This window comes from Tachysurus fulvidraco, chromosome 5 (genome assembly GCF_022655615.1).
Source record: "Tachysurus fulvidraco isolate hzauxx_2018 chromosome 5, HZAU_PFXX_2.0, whole genome shotgun sequence".
In the NCBI taxonomy this organism is placed as follows: domain Eukaryota; kingdom Metazoa; phylum Chordata; class Actinopteri; order Siluriformes; family Bagridae; genus Tachysurus; species Tachysurus fulvidraco.
Window position 1 is genome coordinate 15,795,597 of NC_062522.1, and position 16,566 is coordinate 15,812,162.

The following is a 16,566-nucleotide window of genomic DNA, read 5'->3' on the forward strand; positions in this document are numbered from 1 at the left end:
ATCGCTGTCCTACCCTGTATTTATATCTATTTCACTTTAAAATGAGACTTAACCTTCCTAATTTTGTCTATTTTCGTTGAACTATGTGTTTGGACCAGTATATACTATGCGTTTTGGCTCCTCCCGGGTCATTTTGACTCGGACACATTTAGTGGGGCAATAGGTCACACTTTTGCCCTTTTCAGTGCAATGAACATACATACAGACACAAAAATGCTCACATAAAATGTCCACTAACACACGCACCCAAAACACATGCTCCTGCACACACACATAAGCATTGGGCATTGCAATTCTTTAGGCCTCCAGAAAAAAGAAAAGCTTCTCATCTGTAAGTATTTCACACTTGTTATATGCATTTGTCCAGCTGGGGGAAAAATCTGATCTACCAACAAGCTTCACACACACACACACACACACACACACACACACACACACACACACACACACACACACACACACACACACACACACACACACACACACACACACACACACACACACACACACACACACAGGTTTTATTATTTACTGACATTAAAAATGGTGAAAATGGTTTCAAAACAATCTCCTGCCTTTGAAATATACCAGCCTGTAATTGTGCATCAACGTTTGTGCCTCTATATTGAAAATAATTCAAAATTTCAGTTTTTTTTACTTAAAAAATGAGGCGTTTTTGTATTTAATTAAGGTTTATTATACCAAATAATTTTATTTTTTTTTTGCAAAATATATGTTAATATGTTGGAAACAAGTTAGACTAAAAAGGTGAAAACAAATGGCTATCATATATACTTTATTTTTTATAAGCAGTCAAAACAGACAAGGTCAAGTTGACTCAGCGCTCCTAATTTGCATAGAAGGAAAATAGGAGGTTTAAATACACTTTAGAATGTCGCTCTGGATAAGGGGGTCTGATAAATGCTGTAAATGTAAAATATGGCCTGACTACATCAGACCTTAATGTGCTTGAGAGCGTGAAGTGGTTAAGACTATAAATTCAGAGTGAGGAGCTGATCCATTAGATTCTGTGGTTAGATTGCAAAGAAATGAATTTACTGGTGAAATTATTTATGCTGTCTCAGCTATATTTTCTGTAATATGATAGTCAGGTGTAGTCATACAGTTTAGGGTTTGTATAATAAGTAGGGTATGGGTGTAACACAAACTCTACAGTTCAGGTGACAAGATTCACTGCTTTTTATTTAGGTATTTATTTAGGTAAAGTTAGTGAATTTACTTCTGTTTATATAATTTGTTTTTAACTCTTTGGACACCTGGAATTATACATGGTTTTAGTCCAATAAAAAGAAATGCCTGGTGCTTTTACTGTTATATTAGATTAAGAACACATGATGGTTTAGCGAATTCAGAAAGATGTGTTGTCCATTAATCTAGAATACCAGCTTGACCATTGTTTATTGTTCACATAACTAAATAACTATTAACCCTGATGTTTTTTTTTTTAAGATTCAGCAAAATGTTGGGTTAATATTATCTTTCATGTGGGTTATGCAAGAATGAAAAACTTTTATTTGAAAAACATTCTATAATTATAAAAATTATCATTAAACATTATCATTAAACATTATCATGGATTTTACAATTTCTAAATACAACCATGTACTATTATTATAAAAGGATATGGGCATAACCGAGCAAAATCATACCAAATTTGGAAAAATTAAACAAAAACAACAAAAATATTTTTAGAGAGCAATTACTGTCGAATATGTTCATGTTAATTCACTTCACTACATTTGAGATCGGACAGAGACTCAGAGGATTGTGCAAGTGCAGGTAAGCATGGTGTTTAGTAATCATCAAACAGAATATCTGAGAGCAAAATGACATCAAAAACATCGGCTGAGCAACGATCGAAAGCCAGAAACAAAGGCTTGATACTTGACAGTAGCTGAGCAAATTTGCTCTAATAACACTTGAAATAAAACCAACCACACACAAGAAAATAGAACTGAGAATATGGAAAGGAGTGATGTAGTGCTACAGGTTATGTGGCTGGGTGTGGATGTGTATATAAAGGATTAAAGCAGAATATATCATATCCATATGCAGCTTATTTGCAGTCCAAAGATGTTCAAGTACTTGGACTGCATTAGATAGAATGTGTAAATCTGCGTGTTGCTTATTCCTTATTTTCAGGAAAGGTATATGGGATAAAAGCAAGTGCAGATATTTTAACAAGTAAACAAAACAAATGGAACTTTAAAAATGAGAATCATTAACATAAATCAGCAAACATATGAACAGTAACATGTCAACAAAAAACAACAACAAAAGCTTGCCATCCAAATACTGAATGACCAGAAGTTTAAACAGGGCTATTAACAAGTCATAACAAGACACAAGTGAGTGATTAGTGAAACTTTTAATAAGCCGGGGCGGATGACATAGTTCCTTTAGAACTACCGTAACACTTATAAAAAAACTCAATGTTTAAACTCAGGACTGAACCTCGGGCCACAAAGCTGTGAAATTCATACCTAAAAACATTTTTTATAAACAGGATAATATATATTTTTATATATTCTGGCTGTCTTTGTATTTACTTTTTTGTGCTTATCTATGTTTTATTTAAAATAATTTGATTTTAATGTCAGACAGACTTATCTCTAAATGTGCTACATCAATAATATTTTATTTTCTAACAATTTGTTCTGTTTTTCATTTGTGTCCCTGTCTTAGCAATGCTAAAAATATGACTTTATCTCCTTACAGTGATATGGAAATATATAACAATCCAGAGAAGGCCTTGTCTTTAACAGAGTCAAACACAGTTGATACATTGGGGAAAATTAAGGATAGAGGCCAATGGTCAAGTAAAGTTGAATTTCTTCTGGCAGTTGCTGGACAAATCGTTGGCCTAGGAAATGTTTGGAGGTTTCCTTACATGTGCTACAAGAATGGAGGTGGTAGGTTTTCAGAATGAACATGGTATTTCTTGAAGATGATTAACATATTCAAATAATTAAAAAATCAGTAAGTCATACTTTTGTTGAGATTGAAATAATTGTATTCAGTAATGCCTCAGTGTATAACACAGGTAAATTTGGATTAATGATTTGAATGACAACTGGGACTAGTTTCAGAACTTCAAATTAAAATTTAAATGCAAGTTTTATTAGTCACCCAAACTACATGTGCTTTTTTATTTTTTACATCTATAAATGTAGAAAATAGAAAAACATAATATGTTTTACAGTGTAGATTATGCAAAACGAGATATATTTGCTGTGCAAAATCAGGCTGAAGTAGTGGTTGGTGTGCAAATTCAGTCCAAAGGTGTGCAAAGTCCAAATTCTACTCCTATTCCCGATGTCCCTGAGATGGATTTGATAAAAAGAAGGATTTTAACAACTTGACTATACCATAAAATGCAACTTCACCAAATATGGCTTATGTTTCCAGGAGAAGGGTGCTAAATCTCACTGGCAATGTACATGAGCTGGGCAGTATAAGGTGGGAGCTGGCTGCGTGTCTCCTCTTGTCTTGGATCATCTGCTACTTCTGTGTTTGAAAGGGAGTGAAGTCTACAGGCAAGGTGAGAGCATCATGACACATATTCAGAAAGTATTGATGATGGACTTAAAAGATTATGGATGTCCTTAATTCAAGGCAAAATCTTTTTCTGGGCTTGAATGAACAGAATTTTTCTTTCTCAGGTGGTCTATTTCACTGCTACCTTTCCTTATGTTATGTTGATGGTGCTTTTGGTGAATGGGCTCATGTTGCCGGGAGCTGCTGATGGTATCAGGTTTTACCTCTACCCAGATTTTACGCGTCTCAAAGACCCACAGGTAAAAATATAAAGAAATACAGGATCTTGCATTAGAATTTTCTGTGTTGTAGCGTCCCAAATACAGTTTATTTATTTTTATTAATACACGTTTTTATATATTGATGAATACAAATTATGTAAATGTATGTACTGTACTGTTTCAGTATACTTACTTCCCACTTACTGTAATTTATCAATCACAGTTTTAGCTTAATTGGTTCAATTAAGAGTCTGCTGTATTTTCGGTATCATACTACAGATGCTTGTTGAGTAATTTTTCATTCCTGGTACTGTATGTAGGTGTGGATGGATGCTGGAACTCAAATTTTTTACTCTTATGCTCTCTGCATGGGCTGCCTCACTGCTCTCGGAAGCTACAACAAGTACAACAACAACTTATACAAGTGAGGGAAATCAGCTAATTTCAGGAAAGGGTACTGCAGGGCCAGGGTTGTGCACACACACACACACACACACACACACACACACACACACACACACACACACACACACACACACACACACACACACACACACACTGTTCTTATTAATTAATTATTGATTTAAATGTTAGATGTTGTGTTGATATGATAATGAGTACATGAAAATTTATTTATAAATATCTATTATAAAAAAATATGTATTTTTAACTATGTAAATGTGAAATTTATATTTTTCAAATGATCACAAACCCAAAGCCAGAGGGGTACCAGAGCTGTTAGCTTCATTGTTCAATTCCTTTACAAAATGTTTACACATAACCAGACAAATTTATTGCTCTTTGTATCTTTGATTTGCAGGGACTGTATTTGTCTGTGCCTGTTGAATAGTGGGACCAGTTTAGTGGCTGGCTTTGCCATCTTCTCGGTGCTGGGCTTCATGGCTTATGAGCAGGAGTCAGATATATCAACAGTAGCAGAGTCAGGTGACTGAATATAGAACTTATCTGCTTCAACTAGTTCCATCTAATTCACATACCCAGGAAGTCTGATGTTTTGGACATTTACAGGTGTCATCTATATATGATTAATTTTGTTTCGATTTCCCAGGTCCAGGGTTGGCCTTTATTGCATACCCCAGGGCAGTAGCGATGATGCCTGCTCCACAACTATGGGCCATTTGTTTTTTCTTGATGATAATTTTGCTAGGCTTAGACACTGAGGTCAGCAGGAAAAAAAATAATTAAATGCACTCTTCACTGATCTTAATTACTATCCATATTTTAATCTTTAAGGCTTGTGATGTGAGTCTAATTTTTTATATGTCTTTTCTGCTCATCCTGCTCTTTATCAGTGTTGGGAGTTTCCTCATTGGGCTGGTTATGGTAACAGAGGTCATTATTCTTTCTTCACCATCCTAAATACAATATCATTTGCACTCTATTATCATTGCTGAAAATGTGAGCTATAGTAAAATCCATAGAATCCTAGAATTATTCATCTAAAAAACATATTACATAGATACTGATATAAAAACCTTTCTGGTCATCTTGAATTATATTCTGACTCTTAGTTTCATTCTCTAGGGTGGCTTGTATATTTTCCAGCTGTTTGATTACTATTGTTGCAGTGGGATGACACTTCTTTTATTCGCCATTCTGCAGTCAGTGTGTATAGGATGGGTGTATGGTGAGTTCTCCACATAAAGCGTTTACAATTTGAAATAGTTCTGGCTGCAGAATCAGTTTTCCATAAGGTGAGTGTATAGTGAATAGAATAATGATAATGTATCAACGTATTATTCATTTTTTATAGGGGCTGATAGCCTGTATGATAACATTGAGGACATGATTGGTTATCAACCATGGTTCTTAATAAAGTACTCTTGGAAATACATCACTCCTCTAGTCTGTACTGTAAGTACCTGAAAATGTGTTTTGACTTTTGCTTACTTTAAATAAAACTCAACACATCTGCTACTGATAATAGATGCAGAGCCCCTACATTTTGTGATCATGGCTTCATGTACAGTAACTTTGCTGCCCTACATTTCAAGCACATGCTTCACAACATTTGAAGTAATAAACATTTTGTCTCACAATTTAATTATTAATTTAAATTCATGTTAATTTGAATTAAAAATTGAATGTTAATTGATAAAGCTATCAATCAGTGTCTTCTAATTAGAAAAGTTAGATTAAGATGACCATAAATGTGTTATATAGCTAGAAAGCTGGATATGTTTCTATAACTCAATACACAGCATTAACAGGTATATGTATATCGCACTTATTATAACCAGGGAAAACACAAGTTATATCATGAGGCCAACAGCACAGGGTCATGTAAAGTGTTCCTTTCTCATGTTCATGTTTCCCTCTATTTCCCTCCAATGCACACATTTATTAAAAATAAAGCAATGTAGCATCATAGCATTCTTCATAACACTGACCACCTATTTTATTGTTCAATTTGTCTGTTGGCTGTTCCAGTCCTATGTCAGGCATCAAAGAACACTGTTTAACACAGGTGAAAACTATTTAAAAAGCAGGCATACAAGTCCTAGTACAAACAGGCAAAACTAGACAAAAAGCAAGAATCCAGAAACAGAAAATGAAAATAGAATAAAAAACAAAGGCTCTATAATCCCCAACAAGTAATTACTTCACAGGGAGTCAGTGCTGTGAAGGTGAAATAGTTTGAGTGTGTGTTATTGTATTTTTGACAGTGGCTCTATTTGTTGTTGTTGGAAATTAAGTCCAACTCTAATTCTGCTATTGAGATGACACCCTATGGCAAGTGAGAAAACTGGTATAGGATAGAATGATTAAGTTATTATCATGTTTGGTTAGGCAACCTGCTGTGATTCTCACTTGTTTTAATCAATGCCATTATATGTTTAAAAATATATGTTAAAAAAAAAACAAAAACTAAAATTTGAACAGGACAAAACATGTGCTACAGAATATAGCAGATGTAATGAACACTGAGTAGGATCCATATGTGAAGAATGAAGAAAGAGCAAACAAAATCCAAAACGGTAACAATAGAGCATAAATAAAGAGTTTAGCAATAATGAAATCAGTCTGCAATGCAAAAAATCCGATAAAATCAAAACAAAATATAGCACAAATTCAAAATACAGAAAACAGGTCAAGACCAGAGAACACAGGCAAGACCAGAGCAACACAGGCAAGACCAGAGCAAATAACAAACGGCTTGGTAACGCAGGGTTAAGTTGATGATATTTTGTGCGTAACGTAGTGTGAGCATGGTTTATATACTCGTAAATATGGAAGTAGAGGCCGAAAAACATTGAAATCCGGAAGTGGCTAGAATAGGGTTATGAGTGGCTGAGGGTTTGTCTATAAGGGTTAAGTCTAATAATCTCATGCATTTACAGAGTTATAGATAATATGGGTATGAATTTAAAAGTATATATTTTTCTTTAGGGTACATTTGTCTTCTCTCTGGTGAAATTCACTCCTCTGAAGTTTAACAATATAATTGAATACCCCTGGTGGGGCTATGCTATTGGCTGGTACTTCACACTCTCTTCAACTCTCCTGGTTCCTCTTTGGATGATCTATGCTCTCCTTATGTCCAGTGGCTCATTAGGGCAGGTATGTTCACTAAATGATTAAGCCTCCTATACTCTTATCTGACATATCCAATGAAATCGATTGCTTATTGTTTTCCTCATACTTACTGATTGTAACGTCTATCCTTTGACCATCTATAGAGATTGCACATTCTCTGCACCCCAGAAAGAAAATTTCCCCGGAAAAACTACCCAGGTCCTATTGGCTTAACAGCTGTACCACTAAGGCAAGCAGATCTTTGAAGTGAAAGCACAGTCGTTGATTTAGGGCACTTGTCCACTGTGGGGGAACTATTTGTCTCCTTCTACATAAATTTTACACACAGGCTTTTTTAAGCAATTTCATGCTAAATTTTAAATATTATATTTTAAGCTTCTAGAGGCAATGTTTCATTTCTAGAATTGCTTGATTTACGACAGTGTTATAGCCAGTGCTTGTAAACTAATTTCTCTGTGTTCTTCCTAGAATTGCCTCCAGAATCACTGATAAAGATAAGCACAATAAAAACATGTTTAGCATCTTCTTTTCTCTCACTGTTCACTAAAAAGGAAGCTAACTCTTACTGAGATAACATTGTTGAAGCAAACTTTTTTCTAAAAAACCCTGTCACAATTGTTGCCATTCATATAATTTCTCATAAAAAAATACAAGTGACAATTATCCAACTTTTGACAGCAACGCTACATCTCTGCTAAGATTGTGCTCTGGATTAGAGGGTTTTTAATATGGATTGAATATTTGTACTCGACTATAACATTGTACACCTCCAATATTGGTGCAAGGAAAAATTAGCTAAAATAGATGGCAAAATAAACTCAAAATGCGATAGGTGTGAACAAGCCACTGCTGATCTCTTGCACTCATTCTGGACCTGCATAAAGTTGACTCAGTTTGAAATCCATTTTTGAGTCCATTTTTTTCCTCTTTGAGTGCCATTTCTGCAGTAATTCCTGAAGGTGTACTTTTGAGTTGCGACTTTAACCAAGCTCTCTTTAAGCTCTCTTTAACCAAGTCCTGAATCTGGATAATTTTATGCATTGAGCTGTGGTCATGTGATCTATGTGACTATGATCATATTATGGTTGTTGATGCCAGAACGCTGGTTTGGGTCTTTCAGAATCTGCTGATCTACTGGGATTTTCACACGCAACCATCTCTAGAGGAGATACAGAATGGTGCAAAAAACAAAAACAAAAATCCATTACTGAAGCCATTGGTCTGTATCTTCATTTTACTACTGCAATTCAATTCAAGTTTTCAATTCAAGTTTATTTGTATAGAGCTTTTTACAATTGGCATTGTCACAAAGCAGCTTTACAGAACATTAACATGGAACAAAGGGTTAATATAAAGATTAATATAATACAAAATTCAAGATCAATATTAGATAAATTTAAATGTGTTTGTATTTATCCCCAATGAGCAAGTCTGAGATGACTCAGGCAGCAGCAGTAGCAAGGAAAAACTCCCTTGAATGGAAGGAAGAAACCTTGAGAGGAACCAGACTCAGAAGGGAACCCATCCTTGTATGGGTGACACTGGGGGTGTGACTATAAATATACAGTCTGACATATGTTGTAATGATGCAAAAGACCACATGGAGTTGGCATCTCTTCTTTAGTATAGCAAAGTCTAACTGGAGCTGGTAGATCTCTAGATGCCTCAGGATTCTCACAGAGTCGGCCCCATCTCAGTGGAGGTCCAAAATCTTCATTGCACGGAAGACAATCGGAGCTGGTACAATGTCTGGATGCCCCGGACAGGTGGAAAGAGAGAATCAGTGGAGAGGGATTTACGGAGCTGCTGTTCATAAGATTAGAAAAATGATAATGTGCATTTGGTCTAATGTAATACAGCACAATATTGTGGGATGTATTATGTGTACGCCTGACTAAAGTGATAAGTTTTTGACCTACATTTCATAATCTACAAACTGGGAAAGTGTGTCTTAGCCCCGAACACTATCAGGAAGACTATTCCAAAGTTTGGATGCTAAATACGAAAACTCTCTACTGCCTTTAGTAGACTTAGATATTCTGGGAACTACCAGGAGTTCTGAGTTTTGTGATTTCATAGAGCATGAAGAATTGTAGCGTGTTAGAAGACTAGTTAGATACATGGGAGCTAAACCATTAAGAGACTTGTACGTAAGTAGCAGCAGTTTGTAATCAATTCTAAACTTAACAGGTAACCAGTGTAGAGATGATATAATTGGGGTTATATGATCATATTTTCTTGTCCTGGTAAGAACTCTGGCAGCTGCATTTTGGACTAACTGTAGTCTATTTAATAAAGATGCCGGACAACCATCTAGTAAATCATTACAATAGTCCAGTCTAGAGGTCATGAATGCATGAACTAGCTTCTCAGCATCAGATACATATACTGTAGGATGTTTCTCAGCTTGGCAATATTTGTAAGCTGGAAGTAGGCTGATTTTGTAATGATTTTCAAAAGACAAGTTGCTGTCTAATATAACACCCAGGTTTTTCACTGTTGAGCTACTAGTAACAATAAACCCCTCTAAATGGAAGTTGAATTGTGAGAGCTTCTGTGTACTGGTTTTTGGTCCGATATGTAGTATTTCTGTCTTATCAGAGTTTAACAGCAGAAAATTACAGGTCATCCAATCTTTTATCTCTATATTGCACTCAGTTAATTTGGACAATTTAGCTATTTCATCTGGTTTTGACGAGATGTATAACTGTGTATCGTCAGCATAACAGTGGAAACTAATCCCATGCCTTCTAATGATGTTCCCTAAAAGAGGCATGTATATCCAGAAAAGCAAAGGTCCTAGAACTGATCCTTGAGGGACCCTGGCAGTAAACTAGATAGGTATCGATCAGACAGGTAGGATCTAAATCAACTTAAAGCCTGTCCATGAATACCTGTGTAATTTTGTAAGCAATCTTGGAGAATGTTGTAATCTATAGTAGTAGTAGTAGTAGTAGTAGTAGTAGTAGTAGTAGTAGCCTTTATTGTCACTGGACTGTACCAGTCAAATTAGCTATCAACCTGCCCATACATACAATACATACAATATGACAAGGGACAGGACAGGAAGATAGGGGATTTGAAAAAGAATACAGCATAACATGAGGGAAGGGAGGAGAGAAAAAACAACCCCCAGACTAAGCTCCTGTGGGGAGTACAGTGTGGGAACAGAAAAAAACACCTCAGCAACATAAGCATATAATCAGTATGCCATAAACACACAACTTCCAACAGGGGAGGGAAGTGGGGGGTGGAGGTAATCCAGCACAGGCAAACAGCCATTCAGTCCTGCAGCCATCTGCGGTGCTGGTCACAGACCTGCTTGTCAGACTGGCGGTGCAAAGCGGCGAATGCGTGGGATGGGGGGTGAGTGCATATCTTTATATACAGTATATGTGTGTGTATGTATGTGAGAGTGTAGGCCTGGAGAGTCGCTGCTCCCGGCATCAAATCTCTGTGCCTCAGTCCGCAAGATTGTCATAGCGATACACAGTAAGTTGCCATGGAGACAGCCTTGATCAGGTCCCACACAGAGTCAACAATCAGCAGGTGTCTGTGGAAGTGGGGGAAGGAACGTCTTGCTGCAGTGCTCTTCCAGGGGAATTGTTGTTCCAACAGCTGCCTTGGCCAAGGCCAGTGCTGGCTGAGGGGAGCCAAAAGCAGATAAGATTGGGATTGTTTGGTCTTGGGGCGAGTAGACGCATTCCAATTTACACGACTACTCTCTTAGTCCATTCTGGTCTCCAAATCGATCCATTTTCCTTTCCAAAGCAGTGAGCTTCTCCATGATGTTATCCAAAGCAGTATCCAAAGCAGTGAGCTTCACCATGATGCTATCCATATTGCAGTTAATAGTCCCAGCCTCAGTGCTGACCGCTCTGCCCACTGCATCAATCATGACGGGCAGCCTTGGGAGGGTTTGGCGAGTTGTCACCGTTTTCTGATTTCCTCGATAAACCAGGGCAATGTCTAATCCAATCAGCGGAACTCCTGTCATCATGGTTCCGAATAGGTAGATATCTTCAATGTCCTTCACAGAAAGTGTCGCCAGACACACGATCCGCCACCTCTCCCACGCGTCCATCGTACAGCCAGCTGCGATCGTTCCGGCAGGGCAGGCAGGTTCCCCCGAACCCAAGCTTCTCTTCAAGAAGATGGTGTCAATTGCATTGAGAGACCAGTTTATCAAATCCATGATATTTTTAGTTTGGAGAGCAGTGCGGAGAGAGTCTCTCAAAGTATAAGACAATAGACGAGACGAGAGGTGCAAAGCAGGGAAAGTAAGGGGGAGGAGAGGGGAATAAAATGCGACTGCATTCGTTGAGATCCAAAAGAGCTATAGTGTCGAATGAAGCACTAAGGTCAAGTAGAACTAATAGTGACATGCAGTCTTGGTCTGAAGCTAGGAACTTTTTCACAAGTGCAGTTTCTGTGCTATGATGGGGTCTAAATCCTGACTGAAACTCTTCAAAGATATTGTTCTTCTGTAAGAAGGAGCACAGTTGAATAAACACAACCTTTTCTAGTATTTTAGACATAAACGGAAGGTGTGAAATAGGTCTGTAATTTGATAGTTCATTGGGATCTAAATTAGGTTTCTTAATGAGGGGCCTATTAACTGCCAACTTGAAGGATTTAAGGACGTAACATAAAGATAGCGAGGTGTTCATAATATTAAAAAGAGGCTCACCAGCTGTATGTAACACTTCTTTCAGTATTTTAGTTGGACCTGGGTCTAGTGATCAGTAGTAATAAGTTTATTTAACTCTTCCAGTCCTGTACTTGTAAAGCACTGTAGTTGTGAGTGTAGAGCTTTAGGTGGAACTGGATAACGAGATGCTCTCATATGCTGAACATCAACTATTTTTTTCCTGATACTTTCAATTTTATCAGTAAAGAATCTCATAAAGTCCTCACTACTGAACTGTGATGGAATAGTGAGTTCGGATCTCTGTTTTTTTTGTTAATCCTGCCACTGTTCTAATTAGCCGTATGTCACGTCACTTTCAAATAAAAACCTGCGATTGTTCCAGTTATTTTCTATTAGTTTGCTCAGGTGCTCAGCTCTAGCAGCTTTAAGAGCCTGTACAGTACAATATATACTGTAGCTGGGCATACTGTCCTTATACTAAAAACCTCAAATTTAGTTTTTATCCACTTTCGCCACTCCACTTTAGTTATCAGTGACATCTATTCCATGTGATATTAAATCTAGCGCATGATTAAGATAATGAGTTGAGTTAAATTAGGTTAGTAGGTCAAGAAATGTGAGTCCTAACGCATCGTTTGTGTCTTCAACGTGAATGTTAAAGTCTCCTACAATTAACGCTTTATCAAAATTAATCAATAAGTCTGAAAGAAAATCTGCAAATTATCTAATAAAAATCAGTGTAGGGTCCTGGGGGTCTATCACAGTTGCAAGAGCAAGAGACATGAGGAATTTTTTCGTATGCATGTGCAACATTAAGAACAAGCACTTCAAATGAATTAAATCTATGACATATTCTCTGAGTAGCAGTGAGGAAATCACTAAAGATAGTGACACTTTTTACCCCTTTTCCAACAAAAAGAACTGAGTGCTGGTACTGTAGCTCAGTGGTTAAGGTGTTAGGCTACTGATTGGAAGGTGATGGGTTTGAACCCCAGTTCCACCAAGCTGCCACTGCTGGGCCCCTGAGCAAAGCCCTATTTAGTTATGTGGTGCACCTGAATGAATGTATCTAATGCAATTTAATTATTTTCATGTTATTTAGTTATGTGGTGCACTTGATATGTAGTGCACTTGAATGAATGTATCAAATGCTCATTAATTCAACACCCTTTTTACCCCTTTTCCACCAAAAAGGTGGAACCCATGACCTTCTGATCAGTAGCCCAACACCTTAACCACTGAGCTGCCACATCCCACCAACTTTTAACCAGCACCAGCGCTAGCTCTGAACCAGCACTCGGTTCTTTTTGGTGGAAAAGGAGTAAAAAAGAGAGCGTTGAATTAATGAGCATTTGATACATTCATTCAAGTGCACTACATATCAAGTGCCCTTAAAATGTAGTGCACTTGAACTAATGTATCAAATGCTCATTAATTCAACGCCCTTTTTATGAGCTATTTAATTATGTGGTGCACTTGATTTGAAGTGCACTTGATTTGAGGTGCACTTGAAATGAAGTGCATTTGATATGAAGTGCACTGGATTTGAAGTGCACTTGATATGTAGTGCACTTGAATGAATGTATCAAATGCTCATTAATTCAACACCCTTTTTACCCCTTTTCCAACAAAAAGAACTAAGTGCTGGTAGCTCAGTGGTTAAGGTGTTGGGCTACTGATCGGTCATGGGTTTGAACCCCAGGTCCACCGAGCTGCCACTGCTGGGCCCCTGAGCAAGGCCCTATTTAGTTATGTGGTGCACTTGAATGAATGTATCTAATGCAATTTAATTCTTTTTATGGTATTTAGTTATGTGGTGCACTTGATATGTAGTGCACTTGAATGAATGTATTAAATGTTTATTAATTCAACGCCCTTTTTACCCCTTTTAAACCAAAAAGGTGGAACCCATGACCTTCCGATCAGTAGCCCAACACCTTAACCACTGAGCTAAATTAAAATGTAGTGCACTTGAACTAATGTATCAAATGCTCATTAGTTCAATGCCCTTTTTATGAGATATTTAATTATGTGGTGCACTTGAATTGAAGTGCACTTGATATGAAGTGCACTTGATATGTAGTGCACTTGAATGAATGTATCAAATGCTCATTAATTCAACGCCCTTTTTACCCCTTTTCCACCAAAAAGAACCGAGTACTGGTAGCTCAGTGTTTAAGGTGTTGGGCTACTGATCAGAAGGTCATGGGTTTGAACCCCAGGTTCATCAAGCTGCCCCTGCTCCTCATGCTTATAGATATATCCTGATGGGGTAGAATGATTTATCCATCTGATAGCTGCATGAATGTAGACGTGTAAAGGTGTTCCCATGAAGTGTACAGTATATGAGTGCTCACTAGCTGATTTCCCTTTTTCTTGCTGACTGCAATGTTTCACCACAACCTCAAATTTATAGGCAAATTTTTAATTTTGTTTGCGCAAGGCAAAGAGGCAGCAACATTACACCAAAGATCTAAACTGGAACCTGTTTTTTTAATGTACAAGCTCCCATGCAATATCACAGTGCATGCATTTAGGATATTGAGGCCTGGACAATTAACATTTTTTTTCAATTAAATGAAAACAAATCAGAACTAATTAAAAGATATTCAGTTAAATAATTTAGGATGAAGATGTTTTATTCTAAACTCCCCTCAGATTTGATTAGCAAATAAACAGTGTGTTGAACTAATCAACTAATGATTTCTAAAAGTAAGAAATTTCCATCTTTTCAGTACATGGAAAAAGTTATTCGTGACTCACATCATTTGGACTATTTTAATTCACTGACATCAACAAGGCTTCTGTAAATGTGCCTCACAGTAGCAGCCCCAGTCATACTGGACATACTTTACCTGCTTTTTTTCAGATTTTTATATCCTATTAACTAACATAAAATATGTTAAATGAATTAACTTATAACTTTCATTTCCTTTCCTTTCATTTCCTTTACTTCTTGTCTCCCAGAAACAAAACTGAAAAATCACATCAGAAATAGCCCTATAAGTAGAAACTTTTTTAAAGGAACTGTAGTTCATATAAAAATTTGACATTAGTATAGGATATTGGAAAGATATTAACACTCATAAAGATACTGACATTGAGCTGGACTGCAAACACCTTACACTTGTTTTGTCAAACAGACATGTACAATATCATGAATTCAGTGTATGGGGGGAAAAAAGAATGTTCTGAAAGCTACGGGAGAAACCGTAGTACCCAGAGGAAACCCCCGAGGCACGGGGAGAACATGCAAACTCCACACACACAAGGTGGAGGCAGGAATTGAACCCCCAACCCTGGAGGTGTGAGGCAAACGCGCTAACCACTAAGCCACCGTGCCCCCCTAAATTGTAAATTTCCTTGGATAATTTAGCAAATTCATATGCCTCTCAGAGGAAAACCTGTTCAACCAGTTGCACTCACATACTCCAGCAACCTGGTGCCTGATATATAAGAGTGATGTGCAGCTCATTCTTTATTCCAAGGAAGATAATTCACCCAAGTTTAGTATTTAGTATCCAAGGACTTCTTACACTTCTGTCTCCCTCCATCAGGTAGTCTCAAGTGCTTTTTTAAAATCATTTTCTCTCTTTACTAATATGTTTGAAAATTACTCAATAATTATTTTAGCAGAACAATTGTTAACGATAATGATAAAGGAATCATTAGATTTGTTGATTTGTAGAGTTTGTTGATCATCATCATCTTCTTCTTCTTCTTCTTCTTCTTCTTCTTCTTCTTCTTCTTCTTCTTCTTCTTCTTCTTCTTCTTCTTCTATAGCATATATAGCAGTTTTTGCTAACTATCTAAATTACATTCCTGCCTAACCTAATTTTCCAACCACTGAAAGTCTTAGATTGCGCGTACTAGTACCTGTTTAAGAACACTTGTACTTATGTTTGTCAGATTATACAGTATATGTATTTTGTCAAGAAAATGGCAATATGATGTCATGTCTTTTTCATTTGTTTCTTTTATGAAGTTAATAAAATAGATTATTGCATTTAAGTAATTTTACTTTTTAAATCCCTGAAGTGGCACAATTACTAGCTAGAAGTGTGCAATGTAATTTTTGGTATTTCTTAGAAAATGTAGAGACAATATTCAGGCAGTATTTTTAAGAAGCATTGATGTAAGTTGACATATATGTAGATGAAATTCTTAACCATATTTCAAACAGAAACCTTTTCAGTCTTGGGTGTGAACAGTAGAGGTGCATTTACTGTACTGGATTTAAGCAGAATTTGTCTAATAAATAAATGTAAATGCCAAGGACTTGTGTAGGAAAGTGTGTAATAATAAACGCAATATTTTTGTGTTTGCCCCCATTTTGCATGAGTTTAACTCAAAAATCTAAGACTTTTTCTACGTACACAAAAGGTCCATTTATCTCAAATATTGTTCACAAATCAGTTTAAATCTGTAAGAATGAGCACTTTTCCTGTGCCAAAATAATCCATCTACCTCACTGGTGTGGCATATCAAGATGCTGATTAGACAACATGGCACCGTGCATTATCATGCTGCAACATGAGGTGATGGTTGTGGATGAATGGCACAACAATGGGCCTTAGG

At 36.8% G+C, this 16,566-nt stretch overlaps 1 pseudogene; it reads left to right on the plus strand.

The window, feature by feature from the left end:
* The first annotated feature begins 1,732 nt into the window (after positions 1-1,732).
* Positions 1,733-7,707, plus strand: LOC125141258 (annotated as a pseudogene).
* The last annotated feature ends 8,859 nt before the right edge of the window (positions 7,708-16,566 follow it).